Source organism: Homarus americanus, unplaced genomic scaffold, assembly GCF_018991925.1.
Source record: "Homarus americanus isolate GMGI-L3 unplaced genomic scaffold, GMGI_Hamer_2.0 scaffold52512, whole genome shotgun sequence".
In the NCBI taxonomy this organism is placed as follows: domain Eukaryota; kingdom Metazoa; phylum Arthropoda; class Malacostraca; order Decapoda; family Nephropidae; genus Homarus; species Homarus americanus.
In genome coordinates this window covers 15,785,262-15,805,319 of record NW_024735442.1, presented here as the reverse complement: position 1 = coordinate 15,805,319, position 20,058 = coordinate 15,785,262, and the positions used below count along the sequence as shown (strand labels likewise).

At 43.6% G+C, this 20,058-nt stretch overlaps 1 protein-coding gene across 5 annotated transcripts in view; it reads right to left on the bottom strand.

Moving 5' to 3' along the window:
- LOC121871068 (SET and MYND domain-containing protein 4-like) overlaps nt 1-20,058 on the bottom strand; it is a 128,070-nt gene that overhangs the window by 29,694 nt on the left and 78,318 nt on the right. The window lies entirely within an intron of this gene.

The following is a 20,058-nucleotide window of genomic DNA, read 5'->3' as shown; positions in this document are numbered from 1 at the left end:
ACACACACACACACACACACACACACACACACACACACACACACACACACACACACACACACACACACACTATAAAAAAACCTTAATCGTTAATACATACAAAGGAAAATTTAATATAAGTGAATATCAACACAAGATTATACTACACCCATTACCTATCTCATAATATCACTCCGCTCTGCTTCTGGTGGCGAGGAAAAATATTAGGAAACTTCTAAGAGAATCCCCAATGAGGAAAATTTTCTGGGGGAAGTTTTAAAAAAAATTTAATTGGCTTCCGGAGGGGCGAGAGAGCCGACAGCTGGCAACAGAGATGGCGGCCCAGTCGGAGTTGCCGGGTAAATATTGCCTAATTTAACTCCCTGTTTACTCTTTACCTGTGTGAGAAAGTGACGATGGAGATGGAGGAGATGTGGTGGTGATGGTAGGAGACACGAGGGATGATGGTAGGAGACACGAGGAATGATGGTAGGAGACACGAGGGATGATGGTAGGAGACACGAGGAATGATGGTAGGAGACACGAGGGTTGATGGTAGGAGACGCGAGGGATGATGGTAGGAGACGTGAGGGATGATGGTAGGAGACGTGAGGGATGATGGTAGGAGACGTGAGGGTTGATGGTAGGAGACGTGAGGGTTGATGGTAGGAGACGTGAGGGTTGATGGTAGGAGACGTGAGGGTTGATGGTAGGAGACGTGAGGGTTCATGCTTTTTCGACTTATTAACACACAGGTAAGTCATTATTTACATCTTTAGACTCATTAAGAAAAACAGCTGACACTATCCTGAATCACAACCACCTCAGGATTCTCAATGATTCTCTTAGTTAATTTATCTTCTAATTGGTGTAAAGTGAAAGTATGTCGTTAGGGTCGAGTCTCAGCGTAATTTCTATGCCATTTTGACGGTATTTTTGGTGGTTAGTGTTGTGTTTTGTCCCTAACCTAACCTAACGTGTCAAGTGCGTTCATTTACCTGATCAGCCTCGACTAATATGTTCATAATTTGTTCTCACCCCAGAAAGTAATCTATGCTTCAATAATATCTACATATACATCTTTTTTTATCATCATTAAAAAAAAAATAAATAAAATAATAATAATAATAATAATAATAATAATAATAAATAAACAAGTCCATCTAAGGTTTACCAATTAATATTCTACGTAATTCTTTACAATATTAGTAGAGAAGTCAAATTTAAATCCACCCACGTAATGTAAACAAAGATAGAAGCCAAACTCTCCATTAGTACTGAACACACACACACACACACACACCATCCATCCATGAGGTGCCAACAGCAACAGACTTCTCCTTACTGCCTTAACATTGGACAGTCTTTAATTTCCGGGGAAGAGAGCTGCCAAGTGTACCATGAGGCGAGTGATGTAACGAGAGAGAGAGAGAGAGAGAGAGAGAGAATGGACGAACCACATACTAAAATATATATAAATACTAATACATCCCTTCCCCCTCCCTCTTCCGTACCTCCACCTGCTCTTGGTATCTCAGGTGTAACGCTAATCACCTGACCTGACCTGACCTGACGTCTTTTTCGACATTATAGAAAATGATAAACTTCAACCTCGTCTAAGAAATGGTTGTGTCTTGACTAAAAGATCAATTTAAATAAGAAAATTATCCATCACCGTTTGTTATGGATTGTCATGTTTTGCCAGTTGCCGGACGGACGGACGGACGGACGGGCGGGGTAAAAATAATGACCCAGCGCCCTACAGTACGTTATCATAGGCGTCCTTGTCATAATCAACCTCGTCAGACTCGTCCTTCAAGTCATCGTCCTCGCTCTTCTAGTTGTCTTCGTCCTCCTAGTTGGCCTCGTCCTCCAAGTCGACATCCTCGTCCTCCACGTCATCGTCTTCGTCCTCCAAATCCTCATCCTCGCCCTCCTAGTCATTATCATCGTCCTCTTAGTCATCATCATCGTCCTCCTAGTCGTCATCATCCTCAAAGTCGTCTTCGTCCTCCTCCAAATCATCATCGTCCTCCTCCAAATCATCATCGCCCTCCTCCAAATCATCATCGTCCTCCTCCAAATCATCACATCGTCCTCCAAATCATCATCGTCCTCCAAATCATCATCGTCCTCCTCCAAATCATCACATCGTCCTCCAAATCATCATCGTCCTCCAAATCATCATCCTCGTCCTCCAAGTCGTTCTCTTATTGTTTGTGAAGATGATGACACACAATGAAACTGCTTTAGTGGGGTAAAGGTCTAGTGGCTGGTGATGTCACGAGTTGTAAATATAAACCCCACCACCGCTGCTTCTACTGCTGACATACTGGACATCCTGTGTTTGTTTGTCCATCTTAGTGACATCCATTCATTTGCTGTACTCTCGGTGACATATTTTCATTTACTGTACTCTCGGTGACATCTTTTCATTTCCTGTACTCTCGGTGACATCTTTTCATTTCCTGTGCTCTCGGTGACATCCTTTCATTTCCTGTACTCTCGGTGACATCTTTTCATTTCCTGTACTCTCGGTGACATCTTTCTCTTCTTCATCAACTATTTCTTGTCACTTTGTCTCTCAAACACCTGTAACACCTGTATATGTCTCTCAAACACCTGTAACACCTGTACATGTCTCTCAAACACCTGTAACACCTGTTTATGTCTCAAAAACCTGTAACACCTGTCTCTATGTCTCTCAAACACCTGTCACTATGTATCAAACACCTGTAACACCTGACCAAACACAAGTGGGAAGACAACATCAAGGTCTATGAATGTTCCAATCTGTAAGCCTTAGCACGCACCAAACGTCTGGATAAACACTAGGCAGATCAAGATAACCTGGCAAGTAAGTAATCACACATCCGTTCGTTTATAAGTATCGATCATATGAACCATACAACCAGATGACGACTTGGGATTGAAAAGAAATTGTATTATGATGATCTTTTAAGCAAGCAAGGAAGCAAGCAAGCAAGCATGATAATTAACAACGAGAAGAATGCCTATAATGGTTGGGTCTAGACACACACACACTAGTTCCCGCCTCAGCTGTTTCTTCCCTCATGTCATCTGACCCCACAACCACATGACGCCCCCCACCCCCCACCCCACCCCCTCCCGCCAACAAACCCTTCCTCAATTACGCCATTTGCTCATCTCTCACTAGGGAGGCATCCATGCAATAAAGTGAGTGGTGGTGTTGGAGAATCGTCAGCCACTGTTTGTTAGGCGGATCAGCTGGTGGTGAGGGATGTGTGTGTGTGTGTGGGTTGTGTGTGTGTGTGTGGTGTGTGTGTGTGTGTGGGTGGGTGGGTGTGTGTGTGTGTGTGTGTGTGTGTGTGGGTGTGTGTGTGTGTGTGGGTGTGTGTGTGTGTGTGTGTGTGTGGGGTGTGTGTGTGTGTGGGTGTGTGTGTGGTGTGTGTGTGTGTGTGTGTGTGTGTGTGTGTGTGTGTGGGGTGTGTGTGTGTGTGTGTGTGTGGGTGTGTGTGTGTGTGTGTGTGGTGTGTGGGTGGGTGTGTGTGTGTGTGTGTGTGTGTGTGTGTGTGTGTGTGTGTGTGTGTGGTAAAGACAGGAAAGAGGATTAATAAGAGCTAGACGAGTGACAGAAGAAAAGAGGAAGAATGACAGATGAGAGAGTAAGAGGTGAGACAGAGAGAGAGAGATAAATCTATTAAAAGACACAGAAACAGTGCGCACGGGCGAAATGAACACACACACCTAACATGAAACACTCTCTAACTCCGGGGTTGTCGTCTTTGGTGAGTGTTGTCTTGTAGCACCTTTTAAGTCGCGCGGGGCCACACTACCACCATCACCACTACCACCATCACCACTACCACCACCATCACTACTACCACCAATACCACCCACCACCAGGGTCCTATGTTAAGCAAGACGGGGGACTGTGTTACTCCGATTCATATGCAAATGAACCAAGAGGACTGATAGATTAATTCCCAGCAACTCTTGATTAATATATCGACCTTTCCATCAGAGACTACTTAAAGTCGATGTCTCCTTGGCTATCTCCCACCCCACCTACCCCTACTGAGGGTTTGTACTCGGGGTTAATTCCTATACCACCACGGGTTGCAGGTGTAATATATAGTATGAGGAAAACACTACGTCGACGTCCTCTTATGGCTGAAGAAAAATTTAAATCACCGTCTCTCGAGGTTTAAAAAGATTTGTGTTTTCTTCAACTTTTATCGTTCTCTAGTTCGAGCGATCCCTCAGGGGTTAGACGTAAGACTTAAGGAGTATTGTTTGTGAGACTGTGGTTGATTTTCAGAAGTTTTGGTTGTATAGAACGTGGAAACAATAACCTTGGAGCGAGGAGATTTGAGTCACCCCTTCCCCCTCTCCTCCTCCGTGGGTTAGTACAGTGTTGCCAAGTCCGTCTAGACACCCGACAATCCCTTTTCCCTCCTTCCCTTTCGCCTCCCCACCTCCCTTTCGTCTACTCGGTCGTCAAGTGGAGGGCTAGAGGAAGGCTTATCTAAAGGGCGTCACACAGGTCAGACGTCATCTCTCGTGCCATCAGCCCACTATAGACTCTCCGACTCCACCTAACAGCCTGATATAACCCACTAATTGATGCCTCCACGAATATGAATGTGTTAACCACAGATACGGTACTACCCACCTCACTCCACTCACTCCACCCCACCCCACCCCCACCCCACCCCACTCACCCCACCTCCAACCTACTCCAGCGTACACACACACGTCCTGACCTCAGTACTCGTCACGATCATTGTGTTGTGAAGATTGATGGAAAGGTTATGTGTTTTTTTTCTGATTTTAAGGTTTTATTCAACATAATTCTCTATTTGTATTATTATTATTATTATTATTATTATTATTATTATTATAATTATTATTATCATCCTACGTGTTATAAAAAATAATAAAACAAATTTCCATTCCACTCTCGTCAAAATAGTACCCCAAAAGTGACCATTATCTCAAGTAGAAAAAAAAAGACATGTTAAAAAAGTTACCACGAACGGGACTGACAACCCAACCTAACCCCAAACTACTCTTAGGTCGTTAGTTCAACTTAAAGGTCGTCTGCTATCAAGTACATGAATGGTTTAGCTGGTCGTTAGGAGATAAATCATCTTTTTTTTTTTTAATTCTTGTTTTGTTTACAGATGTACTTAGCAATTGACCATCTTGTAGCGGTCTTAACTACCCTCTTAAACTGAAGCTAACGAGGTGATACATGACACCTAACCAGCTGATGTAACCCTGAGACGTTTATACAACACGGAAAAAAAAGCTGCATTAATAGACTTCATCAGTGATACATATCTGAAGGAGGGGTCATTAAGTTGGGGTAGGTTAGAGTTTGGTTGGGTTTTGGTTGGGTTTTGGTTAGAGTTTGGTTGGGTTTTGGTTGGGTTTTGGTTGGGTTGGGTTAAAGTTTTGATCATCAATTCAAACTTCTGGATACCAAAACACAAGGTCATACATATATACATACTCCCTGTTCACCTGTGTTCACTTCAGCCTAGAACAATTCACCTAACTTCACCTACAATTAAAAAAAAATACCCTGAAGAACCATCAATAACAACAACAATAACAATAAAAACAATAACAAAAACAACAAACAACAACAATAACATACACATATATAATCACCGTGTAATAAAATACTGGAAATAAATATATGAAATTCAACTACGGTCAAAGTTAAAGATAATAAATAATAATGAAAATATAACAAAAAAATAATGAAAATATGACTATAAAATTCAACGACGATTAAAGTAACAGTATTTAATAACCCAACAAGGATATGATGAGTGAGTGAGGGAGTAAGGGAGTGGGGGAGGGAGGGAGTGAGGGAGGGAGGGAACAGGGAGCCACTATGAGAGTAAAGACCCAGGAATACCTCATGACATCATCCCCCTCGCCGCCATCATCCAGGGAGACCCGCCGCCCCTCTCTTGCCAGTCCTGACGTCACGCTCCTCTTACGGGGGAGGAGGAGGGGGGGGTGGGGGACATTCCTCAGGCCCGTCACGGTGAGCCAATTATAATCATTTATCCATGAGGCGCGAGGGACAGTAGGTCATATACGGTAGGTCAAGACAGGTTATATTACACCCTTGATCATCACTACAGTAGGAGGCATCTGTCACGGTAGTCAGGCAGGAGTGACGGGAAATGACGGGAGAGTCTACCTGATGTCCGGCCTCCTGTGCTGTAATGGCTTGAGGAATAGGGAGGGGAACTCCTTAATCGGCCGTTGAGTCACAAATACAGTAACACGAGCAGTACTTTCCTCAACTAGTCATACCAGTTTATAAATATTGACTCGATTATTTAATATACTAGTTAACTATTACCTAACAACCATTCAGTCCACAGTAAGTAATTTAACCCCTCAAAAAAAAAAATTCTCTTACGTCACAACTCAGAAGAAAACAATAAACTTTAATATAATAAAAATTCCTGACATCATCATCACCTTTTCTACAGAAGGGGGAGGGGGTGGGGAGGGGTGGGGGACGGACAGTGGGGGAGAGGGGTGGAGGGGAGGTGCGGGGGAGGGGGCATGGGGAATAATAGCCGTGACTCATGATAAATATAAACATACCCCAACACCTGGTACACTTCGGGGCACTGATATACCCTACCCCAAGTGCCCCGATGCCCTCACACAACAACACTTTATTCACTTTAAAATTCCTACAGTAAACACTTAACTACACCCCTAATTAATTATATTCACTAGTTATAAACGATGAATAATTCCCTTTAAGTTGAGTCCCGCTACAGAAGAAGGTATTTGTAGTTTTATTAAGGTATATAGAGGTAATGAAGCGAAGGGGATTGGCCAGAAAGACAGTAATGATCCCCAGGTGTTTCAGAATGTTCTTCACCTGATACCTGACGAGTCTTGGCATAGGGTTAGGATACACCTTGACCTTGACTTCCTCCTTCCCTCCCACTCTCTCTCTCCCTCTCCTTCCCTCCCACTCTCTCTCTCCTTTCCCTCCCACTCTCTCTCTCCTTCCCTCCCACTCTCTCCCCTTCCCTCCCACTCTCTCTCTCTTCCCCCACCCCTCTCTCTCCTTCCCTCCCACTCTCTCTCCCTCCCACTCTCCTTCCCTCCACTTTCTCTCTCTCCCCACTCTCTCTCCTTCCCTCCCCACTCTCCCTTCCTCCACTCTCTCCCCTTCTCTCCCCACTCTCCCTTCCTCCACTCTTCCTCCCTCCCTCCTACCCCTCCTTCCCTCCCACTTTCTCCTCTCCCTCCCCACTCTCCCTTCCCTCCCACTCTCTCTCTCCTTCCCTCCCACTCTCTCTCCTTCCTCCAACTCTCTCCTTCCCTCCTCTCAGGAATATATTATACGTTTCCCGTATTAAACTGAGGCATGGCCATAAAGTGATCACCCGAAGAAGGAGTTGTGTGTGGTAAGGCTGTTCCTACTGATGGCATTTCACACGGGCCAACCACAATGCAGAAACACGTCATGATCTCAGCACACGTCCTCTCCTCGTCCTCCTCCCCCGTCCTCCCCCTCGTCCCTCCTCCCTCGTCCTCCTCCTCCTCTTCACCACCTGCCAGTGTGTTCAACCACCTCGTAAACAGAGAACACACACACACACACACACACGCACACACACACACACACACACACACACACACAAACTGAATACCAGAGTGAGATGTGTATCCTCTATGTTACGAACCGGGGATGTGTGGGAGAGGGGTGTGGGAGGGGTGGTTGGGTGGGAGAGGGGTGTGGGAGGGGTGGTTGGGTGGGTAGGTGTGTGGGAAGATTGAATGAGTGTGTACGAAAGTGTTATTATTATCGACTATGTATCCGTATTTTTCTAGCTAAATAAACTGTTTCAATATCAATGTGTGGGGAAGGTTGAATGGGTGGGGTGTGTGGGGTATGTGTGGGAGCGGCACGTGAGGCGGGTATGGTATCGCGTGACACTGTGGGTAACCCGAGCTTCCAGTATAATGTTATCTCACCATGTAAACTCGCAATGTTGGAAAAGTGCCTCGAACAGGAGCGCCCACCTATTGATTTTTTTATCTTAAAGCAGACAACACCAAGCTAAACTAATCCAACCTAACCTAATTCAACCTAACCTAACCAAATTTAAATTAATCTAAACTAACATAACCTCACCTAACCAACAAAACCTAATTTAAACACAACAAACCTAATTATAATCTTACCTAATCAAATCCCTAACTTAACCATTCCTAATTCAACTGAACTTAACCAAATCTATTAAACCTAGTGGTTGGTTTTAGAGGGGATAGGTTAGGTTTATAAGTTTATTTGGTACGTGTTCGAAAAATAAACAAATAATTGGTTTAGGTTCAGAGTTACATGTTCGTGGTATGTAAGGATTCTTTTTAACATTGGCCATTTTGCTGTAAGCTGCGTCATGCCTCAGATGGTCTAGTCTTTTCGCCCCCAGACCTGACGAGACTTTTGTGTTGTCATTTTTAATATTATTCTAACTATTATTTATTTATTTTTACTGTAATAGTTTGTTGTAGTTATGAAGTTGTTGTTTAATTAATGCCAAAATGTTTTAAAGGAAGGACAGAGAGTGTAGATGGGAAATAGATATATACACACACACACACACACACACCTTAACCCCTAACTAAATCCAGAGTACAACATAACAGCACTGAGTTGCCCATCATACCAACATACCCTCGTCACACAAGGAGTATGGGGAGGCTCATGGAGAGACGAGGCCTAACCCCTAATCTCCCCTCTCCCCTTCCCCAGGCCAACAGTGAGACAGGATATTGTTATGGTAAATTTCCTCTAATGCATAATACAATAGAATACAATAAAATAAACTCTACATACAGCAGAAACATATACAACTAACAAAATAAATCGTGTCGTCACTGTTATTTTATTACCCTTTGTCAAATACTGTATTAATTAATGCAAGGTTTGTGACGTCACCAGGGGATTGTGAAGGCACGACCCCTGGGTGAAAATATGAACCATCCATTCATCCATATGCCCCCCTCCTTTCCTCCATCCATCACTTCATCCCTCTCTCCCACACACAACAATTTCCACAAAAAATAAAATAAAAGTTGTCTATAATTCACTTTCCATATAGATTACTAATTCGTTTAATGGCAATGTATAGTTTTTGAGACCTGTAATAAAAGTTCACACATTCTATAACAAAAACTCATACATTCTATAAAAGCTCACACATTCATACCTTCTATAACAAATGGTCATAAATTATACAACAGTGTATATACAACAGCTCATACATTATACAACAAAGGTTCATCATACACCCCGATAACTCACTAACTTAACTGAGCTTGGTGTCCTCAGCTCTATAAATCGTCCCCAGACTCTCATTTCTTAACCAACTTAGTCTGTTCCACGTATTTTCGGTCGAGTTTTGTTTTATATATATCATAAAATTTAATTCACTTCAAGAGCCTTTATAAGAATATTAATAACAATTACTTATAGTGAAATGTCAATTAAATAAGAACTTAGAAAAACAGTCGCAAAGTTCAGTTTATTTGGGGGTAGATTTAGTATTATTTTTTACATAAGAATTAGAAGGTAAATAGTTGATATGTTTCAAGTGAGTTTATTCCTATTATCTGAGAGTGAAAAAAACTGGTCTTTAGAAATACAGGAAGTAAATAACAAACAGCTATAACAAAAACAAAACGCTGTCTGGTAATCCGCTGACGTCACTCCCACCTTCAGCTCGGTGCGCCAAACACTTAACATCGCTCTTTTCCCTCCTACCCCTTGCTCCTCTTCTCTTTCCCTCCTACCCCTTGCTCCTCTTCTCTTTCCCTCCTACCCCTTCCTTTCTCCCTCTTTCATTCCCTCCCTGTCTCCTTTTTTCTCGTCAGGATGAGGAGGTTAAGAGGTGTACATCATAACAAGGGTGATAAATGGAACACAACCGCTCTGACTACACTACTCCTTGCCAACACGCGCCATTTTTAACTTTATTATTATGGTTTTTTTGTGTGTCGCTAACTGAGATCTCCTCCTGTAATTCCAAGATAGCTTCCGGTGAGGGCATTTTTATTATTTTTTATTTTATTTTATCGAGTTCATGTCTAGATCTTGTGTGGTACTTGTATAGTTCATGTCTATTGCAAACTTGATTAGTGATTTTTTTGCCAAACACACTCACTTCTGCCAACACACTCAATTCTCTGCCAAACACACTCACTTCTGCCAAACACACTAAACACAGGCTATTACCTACGAGTACGAATAACGAGCTATTTACAGCCAATTACCGGGCTTAACTAATCTAATAAACGCTATTTATGGTCACCAGTAATAGCACCAGCCTCTTAAAGTAACGCCATCACTATTAAAGTATAAATTGCTAGTGGTTTTCTCACGATAAGTACAGATGACTGAATCTCGCCAAGCAACTAGCCCAGTGATGCTATTATTTTTAGGTTTCGTTGTATAAGTGAATGAAACTAGCCAATGATGTAATTTTTCGGTGTTTTAGCTAAATTTAAATTAAACTAGCCAGTGGTGCTATTTATACATATATATATTCCTTTTACAGTGTTACCCGGGACAGCTAGTTTTACATAGAATCTTACGAAAGGTTAATTTAATGAGAGGAACAGTATTTACTTCAACACAGCAGGGACAAGTAACACCATGGAGCTCTGACACCATTACGACTACCACCACCACCATTACCACCCTAACCTAACCTAAGTAGCATTACTGTGGTTAATCACGTGATCATTACCACCACTACTGCCACACCACCTTCATCACTCCCACCTTACATTATCACCACCACCTTCATCACCATCATCTCTGTCCACACTCACCACCACCACCACCACCCAGACAGCCTCATTACTGGTCGATGGTCACGCGCAAATAACATTATCAGCCAACGCCTGACGCCGCCCTCCCAGAATACCTGGGAGGGTTCACTGCTTCGCCTCCTTCAAGAAGTCAGTACAGTACCTGGCTTCACCGTCAGGGATCTAAAGCAGGTGTAAGACTTTCCCTGTACGTGTGTGTGTGGGGGAGGGGGGGGGCGAGAGACGTGAGGTCAGACACAGGTACAAGTGTCTCTCTCTTAAGGGTGTGTACTTAAGTCTGTCCGTGTTTCTGGCCTCCTGCCCTGAGAGTGGAGGAGTGTTTGGCTGGGTCTCAGGTCTCAGGGTTAGGGTATTTAATCATTAGATGAAATAAGCTTGGTAGGTGAGGGTGAATCTTCAGGTGATCTCAGGCCACTACTCATACCTTCGTCGTGGCCAACAGGTGAAGGTAATGTGTACACCACCGTAAAAATTTAATTACACTACTGATGTGCACACTGGTGTACACACACACTCTGACTACAGATATACACACACAGACCACAGACGTACACACACAGACCAAGATGTACACACACAGACCAGAGATATACACAGGGGGCCTCACACAGGGCCAACTCTGAGACCTCCAAAGTTTTCTGATTTCTCTCACTGACACCACCACCAATTTCCTCAACGTGATCCTTCCTCGCTGTACGTGTCTCCGGGCGTGAGGGATGGGGGTGAGGGGTGAGGGATGGAGGTGAGGGGTGAGGGATGGAGGTGGAGGTGAGGGATGGTGGTGGAGGTGAGGGGTGGAGGTGGAGGTGAGGGATGGAGGTGGAGGTGAGGGATGGAGGTGGAGTTGAGGGATGGAGGTGGAGGTGAGAGGAGTGGAAGAGGAGGAGGGGAGTGTAGGTAAAAGGGAAGGTAAGAGGAGGAGGAGGAGAAGGAAGAGGCGAGGGGTGAAGAAGAGGGAAAGTGAGGTGTGAATGGGAAAGAAGGATGAAAGGCGAAAAAAAAGAGAAGAGGAAAAAGAGGAAAGACAGGAGGAAGAAGAGGGGGTGAAAGAAAAGAGAACAGGGGCGTGAATAATGGTTAAATGAAGAGATGAGATAAGGAGATGATGGAAGAACAGAGAGAGAGAGAGAGAAAAGACAAAGAGGGAAAACAAAGGAAAGACATTAGTACAGAGAGAGAGAGAGAGAGAGAGAGAGAGAGAGAGAGAGAGAGAGAGAGAAAGAAAGAAAGAAAGAGAGAGAGAATATGAAAGAAATTTAACAAACAAAACAAAGAAAGGAAAAGAAAAAAAGAAAGAAAATAAGAGACAAAGAGAGAGAGAGAGATAAAAGACAAAACTCACATACAAGTAAAACAGATAATCGCCTCAACGCGTAACAACAAGAGACACCAAAAGAGAATCATCCCCTACACCGCCTTCTATTGACTTAACTCTCCTTCAATGCCTCATTTTACGATCGTCTTCACACTGTCGGCGGCCTCAAGTACCCTTCAACCTAACCTCCACCAAACACACAAAATACGTCTCAAAACATCCTAAAACGTCTCAAAACATCTTACAACGTCCTATATCCACATCCTTCACCCCTATATCCACATCCTCTATATCCACATCCTTCACCCCATATCCACATCCTTCACCCCATATCCACATTCTTCAACCCCCATATCCACATCCATCACCCCCATATCCACATCCTTCACCCCTATATCCACATCCTCTATATCCACATCCTTCACCCCATATCCACATCCTTCACCCCATATCCACATTCTTCAACCCCCATACCTACGCTACCCTTGTTATGAGGGGTTCAATCGGCCCGCCCTCATCACCATGGTAACGTCTCATCACTTTTTCCCCTCACCCCCCCCCCCAACGATGAGTCACCTTACCATGTGGATTGTCCTTCAAACGAGAGCATTTCGTTTAATGGCTGTTGGATTGTTAGGGGAAATAGAGGAGGAGGAGGAGGAGGAGGACAAAGAGGTGGAGTAGGAGGAGGAGGAGGTGGTGGAGGAGGAGGAGGGCGTGGTTATATATGGGTGGGTGTTTTTATTGAGCGTGTAGGTGTGGTTGCTGTGGTTGAGTACGGGCGTGGCCTTTTGTTAGCGTTGGCGTGGTGACTGTGACCGTGTGTAGTCGTGGTTGCTATAGAGGCGTGTTGTGGTATCTCCTTAAGGCGTGGCCACATCCCCCTGATAGGCAGGAAACCACGCCATCTATTGTATTAACTATATAACTCCCTATAATCTTATTAACCACTTGCTAATTAAAACATAACTATATATTCCTTTATTTATTTAGTGTTTAAGTCAATTCAGGTCCCTAATTGGATCTTTCGCAGGCTATTTGAACCAATCAGTGAACGCCATAAGACATTAACCAATCAGGACTTTTTCACCCCATCAGTACAACCAGTCACACGTCTCCTGTCACCAGTGTCGCCCAGGTGTTCAAGGTGACTGCTGGCGGTACTCGTGTGTCTCAATAATAAAAAAAAGTCTGATTCTGTGTAACAAAAATAATAAATATTTGTTAGCTAAAAAAAAAAATAATAATAATTTCTCTATAAAATCAGGTAATTGTTTATGTAGGGAGGATGAGTGGACAAGACAAAGGGAGGGGAAGGGTGTGTGAGAACAAGTGTGGGAGAAAGGGAGAGGAATCTAAGGAAGGGAGGGAGAGGGAAGGAAATACTATGGGAGGGGAGACGAACGGGAATAGTTGGGAAGGGGAAGAGGGTGTATTTAACTGAGGAGGGGGTGTACATAGCAGGGGAGAGAGAGAGAGAGAGAGAGAGAGAGAGAGAGAGAGAGAGAGAGAGAGAGGAGAGAGATTGGTTGGTGTAAAGTAAGAAAGGAGAGAAAAAGGGGGAATGTTTTGTTTACCAGAGTTTAATAAAAGATAGCCAGGGGGGACGGGGGGGTTAAGGGGGAAAGGGGTAGAGTAGGGTTAAGGGGGAGAAGGGGAGGGGGATAGAAGGGTGTTAAAGGGGAAGGGGGATGAAAGGGGCTCAAAGGGGAGAGGGGAATGAGGAGGAGTAGGGTTAAGGGGGGAGGAAGGGTGCTTAAGGGGAATGGGGATGAAAGGGGTAATAAGACTAAATCCTTACCTTTATTGCAGTCTTAATTTAGTCACTTATTTTACCTGTCACCTGAGTTATTTCCTTTACTTTATCAACCTCATTTAATGTATTGTTCTTTTTTCTCTTTTATTTTGTCTCTTGTTTATTTCATTTCATTGTGTATTTTTTATTGTTATTTTTTCTATGAATCATTTTTTCGTCGTCTAATTCCTTGGTTCTCACTAATATTCCTAACCCAACCTAACCTAACCTAACCAAACCTAACCTAACCTAACCCCCTCCCCACACACCTGACCTAACCTAACTAAACCTAACCTAACCTAACCTAACCTAACCTAACCTAACAAGAGTCAGACAGGTGAATGAATAATAAAAATACATAATTCACATGTGACTAAACCGAGTGGGATTGTTTTTATGTGGGGTGATGAGTGAGAGGGATGGAGAGGGGGAGGGGGGGGTGAGGGGGGAGAGAGGAGAAGAGAAGGAAAGAAAGAAGAAATGGGAGATGGGTGAAGGAAGGGAGAAAGATGGAGGAAGGGAGAAGAGATAAGACGACAGTACAAGATGGTTAAGGATGGGGGATTAAGGATGGGTGGCTGGCAGGATGAGGAACAGCAGCAGCAGTAATATCCAGACGAGAGAGAGAGAGAGAGAGAGAGAGAGGATCGATGCTACAGTAAGGAGGAGGGCCCGGCCAGACGACGTTGAGGCAGGGGGACCCTCAGCCTACTACTGCTACTACTACACCGTCGCCGTCGTGACTACTGCGGCGTTAAGGTGTGGCTTATCCCCCAACCCCACTTCCATCTACCCCCCCCATTTTCTCCCCATCTCTCCCTACCTCTCCTGTCTCCTCACCTCCTTCCCCTACCCTCTATCCTCCCCACATACCCCTCATTCTCCCACCCATCTTCTCCACCCCCTACCTCTCCACACCCCCCCTCCCCCTACCCTCCTCCGCCACACCCTAGTACTGTACGTCCTCTCGTTTGGGTTTCCTATTAGGGGGGAAGTTTGCTAGGTTAGGTTAGGCTAGGTTAGGTTAGGTTAGGTTAGGTTGAGAGGGACTGGAAGCTGCTGTTGGAACGTCTCAAGATATACGAGACAATCTACAACTGTGTAATACCTTTAATAAGAAAAATTAATCGATAATTACTACAAAAACAAAATAATTTATATGTCTTCTACAAATCTAAATCTAAAATATCAATTACATGTTTCTAAATAATATATTCTACATAAACCATTCTTCATATCTCGTACTACAGCGTTTAAATATCCCTTCAATAGTCTGTAGAACTTCTCATTAGAATTTCAATTACAGATTAAATGTTACGTTTGGCGCCGTGTAAACAGTTCCTCTGGTGGTGAGACGCCCTTCGTGTGTGTGTGTGTGTGTGTGTGTGTGTGTGTGTGTGTGTGTGTGTGTGTGTCCCCGGGCATCTTGTAAACAGGATAATTAAAACATAGGGAACAAAGCTTAGATGAGACATGTTTAAGAGGACAGATCGCGACTACACACACACACACACACACACACACACACACACACACACACACACACACACGTCACCTTTCTTGAGATAACCAGTAGGGTTTATCTCAACGCATCTTAGTTCATCCTAGATATAAATGAACCTGACTACAGTGGGTTAGGTTAGGTAGAGTCGGTTAGTATATCTCTGAGCGTGTCTCTAGCTCGTCCTGGGGAAGAAAGTCAACCAGGCAGTGTTGTGTCTGGTGGGCTTCCCGGGTCGTCTCGCTGGCGGCTGGGTAAATAGACCCCCTGTCCTAATAGACCCCCTGTCCTAATAGACCCCTTGTCCTAATAGGCCCCTTGTCCTAATAGACCCCTTGTCCTAATAGACCCCCTTGTCCTAATAGACCCCTTGCCCTAATAGACCCCCTGTCCCAATAGGACCCTTGTCCTATTGAGGACCCTTTGTCCTAATAGACCCCTTGGGTCCTAACAGACCCCTTGTCCCATTGAACTCCTTGTCCCACAGAATTCTGTCCTGCAACAGGACCCTTGTCCTAATAGACCCTTGTCCCACGGACCTCCTTTGTCCTAATAGGACCCCTTTGTCCTAATAGACCCCTTGTCCCATTGTGACCTCTTTGTCCCACAGGACCCTTGTCCGAATAACTTTGTCCTAATAGGAACTTTGTCCTAATAGACCCCTTGTCCTAACTAGCTCCAGCCCATATCATTATTTACCTCCCCCAAAAAAAAAAGAAAATGAAAATGATAAGAAATTACGAAAAAAAAAACAAAAATAAAACAAGGAATAAAAAAAAAGTAAAATTAACTACAACTACAGTGACCACAACCATAACAACCAAATGAGGAGTGGTAGTTAAGCTCTCAGTCTATCATAACAACATACAACATTCGAGGTATCAACATCAATAATAATGGATGTTGTAATTACTGATGAACGGCCATTAGTGATGTTGTTGATGGCTTATGGTGATGGGTGGGTGGGTGGGCGGGAGGAAGTGGGTCTGGGTGGGGTATGCAGAAGCGTGTGTGGGTGGGGAGGAGAGGATGTGAGGAAGAAAGAGTATGTGGGTGGGAGGGGTGTGAATCTGTGTGGATGTGCAAAAGAGGGTGGGTGGAGAAGGTGGAGTGGGTGTTAGAGGGTGTGAGTGGGATGATTGTGCATGAAGGTGGGTATAGGAAGGAAAAGGTGTGGGGTCTGATTGGGAGGGATATGGTCTGGATGGGCGGGAGTGCGGGCGTGGGGTGGGCGGCAATGTATGAGGCTGGGTGGGGTGTTCCCTACATCCGCCAGGGCGTGTGTTGGTGGATGTCCTCTTGTCATCCTAACTCTTATCTCTCTCTCTTCCGCTTCCTCTTCTGTCTATTACTGTTCCTCTTCCGCCCATCTCACTCTGTCCTTCTTTTCCTGTCTTTCACTTCCTCTGTCGTTCACTTATTACAATTTCCGCTATTCCTCTTCCTTCTTTTCTTCCTTTACACTCTCCTCCCACCTTCTCTTCCTCTTCTTCTTCTCTCAAGAGCGAGTTTCAATTGCTGAGAGATCGGTGTTATTTTTTCACCCACCCTCCTCTCCCTCTCCCTTTCCTGTCCCTCCTCCCTTCCCTTTCCTCTTCCTTTCCTCACCTCACTTCCCCTTTCCTGTCCCTCCGCCCTTCCCCTTCCTCTCCTCGCTACCCTTCCTCCTCCTCCTCTTCCCTTCCTCCTTCTCCTCCCTCCTTCATGTTCCCCATCACTCTTCCTATCTCCTTACCCTTCCCCTCATACTTTGCCTATTTTCTCCTCATTCACTCCTCCTCGTCCTACTTTTCTCTTCCTCCCCCATTCTTCCTCCTTTCTCTCCCTCTTCTTCCATTTCTCCCTCTTTCTCCTCCTCTTCTGCCTCATTGTCTTTAGAATTGTGTTTTGATGTTTTTTGCATTTTTCTCCACCAGATATTGAATACCAATAACGTGAAGACACTCAGACTTCCAGAGAGAAAGAGGATCGAGTTTTTGTCATGATTAGCGTCTGTGACCTAACCTAACCTAACCTAACCCAACCTAAACTAAACTAAACTTCACCTGTCCCAACCTAACCTAAACCTATTCCATTCAAGCCTATACATAATTGTAACTTAAAGGGACTTAACCTAACTTAATCTAACATAACTTAATCCAATCTAATCTAACTTTACATAACTTAACCTAACCTTATCTATCACTAACCTAACCTAAACCTTATCTTAACGTAATCTAGCCTAGTAAGTCCATAACCTAGCCTAACATAACGTAACCTAACTTAACGCAATATAAACTTACCTATCAGGCCAAAGGAATTTTAATCCCACGGGAGTCAAGTCAGTCAGTTAGTCAGTCCACACACCACAATAACACCATTACTCTCCATTAAACACAGCCCTTTGTACATCACGTAATAAAAAACACAACGAAAATGGACCATCAAGAGCCATTTAAAAGCGGGGAAAATCACCCTTTTTTTGTGTCCACAGCGAGAGGTCACCATGGCAACACAACCAACGCCCCGACAGACGTAAACAAAACAATGCGCGCGCAGGTTGACGCTATCCCCTCCCACCTCTGCTGTGATGGCTGTAGGAATAGTTTCTTATTCGTTGTTTTTATTAATTTCTTTATGGTTTGTCTTAGTTATTGTTATTCATTGTTTTAAATACAGTCGTTAATGAGTTGATTTTTGTATATGGCATTAAACAGTATCTTTAATGATCGTTTTAAACACTAGTACATTTGTAAAAGTAGTAGTAGAAGGTGTGGCTATTGGGGAGGCTGGAGGCCTCATGTCACCGTAACCTAGCTCTCGATGCTGCACACAGGAGGAACGAGAACGACAAGATAAGGGCATATGGGGAGAGAATTCAAAACGTTGATCAAGGCAGCTTCACTCCTCTAGTGTTCACAACCTCTGGTGGGATGGGACCAAGTGCAAGATGTTTCTACGCCAGACTCGCGGAGGTGATCTCCGAAAGAAGCAGCAGCCCAGAAGTTATGTTACAGCCTGGATGAGATGTTGAATGTCTTTTCTCCTTCGGTCGGCTTGCCTCTGCCCTGGGAACGGGAGCTTCTGCCCCAATGCCGACAACTGCTGCAGATTGACTATGAGACTACAGTCACTGAATGCCGCATAGATCTCCGGCTCAACTAATTCAACACAGATAGGATAGCTACTTATGTATTAGATATTTAATATTAAAATAAAATGACGGCGAAGGTGTATTGGGGAGGCTGGAGGCACTTATAAAAAAAACAAGTAGTAGTGAAGTGTAGTTAGGTGGTGATGATTTGATATTATTATTATTATATTTATTATTATTATTATTATTATTATTATTATTTATCGTTGTTGTTGTTGTCGGATCTTTGGGAAATCACTTTTTATCTTTAATAAAACCTTAAAGCTGAAATCATTGAAAAACACTCAATATATATATATATATATATATATATATATATATATATATATATATATATATATATATATATATATATATATATATATATATATATATATATATATATATATATATATATATATATATATATATATATATATATATATATATATATATAAAATATTCCCATTGTAACGTGGAAGGATATAATTATCAGGGCAGTTCATTATAAATTTGTATAGTCTCTTAAAAAATAAATAATATCATGAAATTTTACTGACATTGTTATTAATACAAAACTGTACTCGTTATCAACCGGCTGCTATCACATACATACACACACATACCAGAACCAAAACAATGTGAATAAAAACACTCTTGCCAAAACAGCAGTATATAGTTTAGAAGAGAGACTCATCACCACCAGACGCTGACCAACCACAGCAGCGGGAGACAACAATGGTTCTGCCACCAGGATATGGCTAATATATTCTGGAAACAAATAGATGCACTCGAGTGAGGTGCCAACACTCGCCGGCTGCTGCCTCTTACGGTGTTGTGTCTGACCTCTGACACATTTAACACATTACAACACTAGTGGCTGTATTGTGGTGTGTGTGTGTGTGTGTGTGTGTGTGTGTGTAGTATATATGAAACACTGCTGTGATATCATATTCATTTATGTTCCCAATGCATATAAATTTAAATACTACATGTAAATTACAGGAACACACACAGTCATGAGCTTCCTGTAAAACAAAGAAAATCCTACGTAATTTGCATGAAATTTAAAAAAGGTTCACAACCACGTGAATAACCAGGAAGTATTTCACACAATATGGCGCGTCTCTCACTGTGGCTCACGGTCCCCAGTCCTACAGGTCCAACTTAACCTAACCTAACCTAACCTAACCTAAGACCACTGAGACGGGGACCATGAGGACGGGGACCATGAGGACGGAGACCATGAGGACTGGGACCATGAGGACTGGGACCATGAGGACGGAGGCCATGAGGACGGAGACCCAACACTAATGGTTAGGTTAGGCTGAGGACTAATCGGTTCTGGGGTGCACTTGACAGCTGGCCTCAAACTGGGTATTAATAGGGTAGTGGGGGCGTCATGAGCTGGTCGTTAGTGGTCGTATATTACTGGGTGAAGGTGTGAAGAGTTGCCTTGGGGGTGTGGGGGTGTGGGAGTG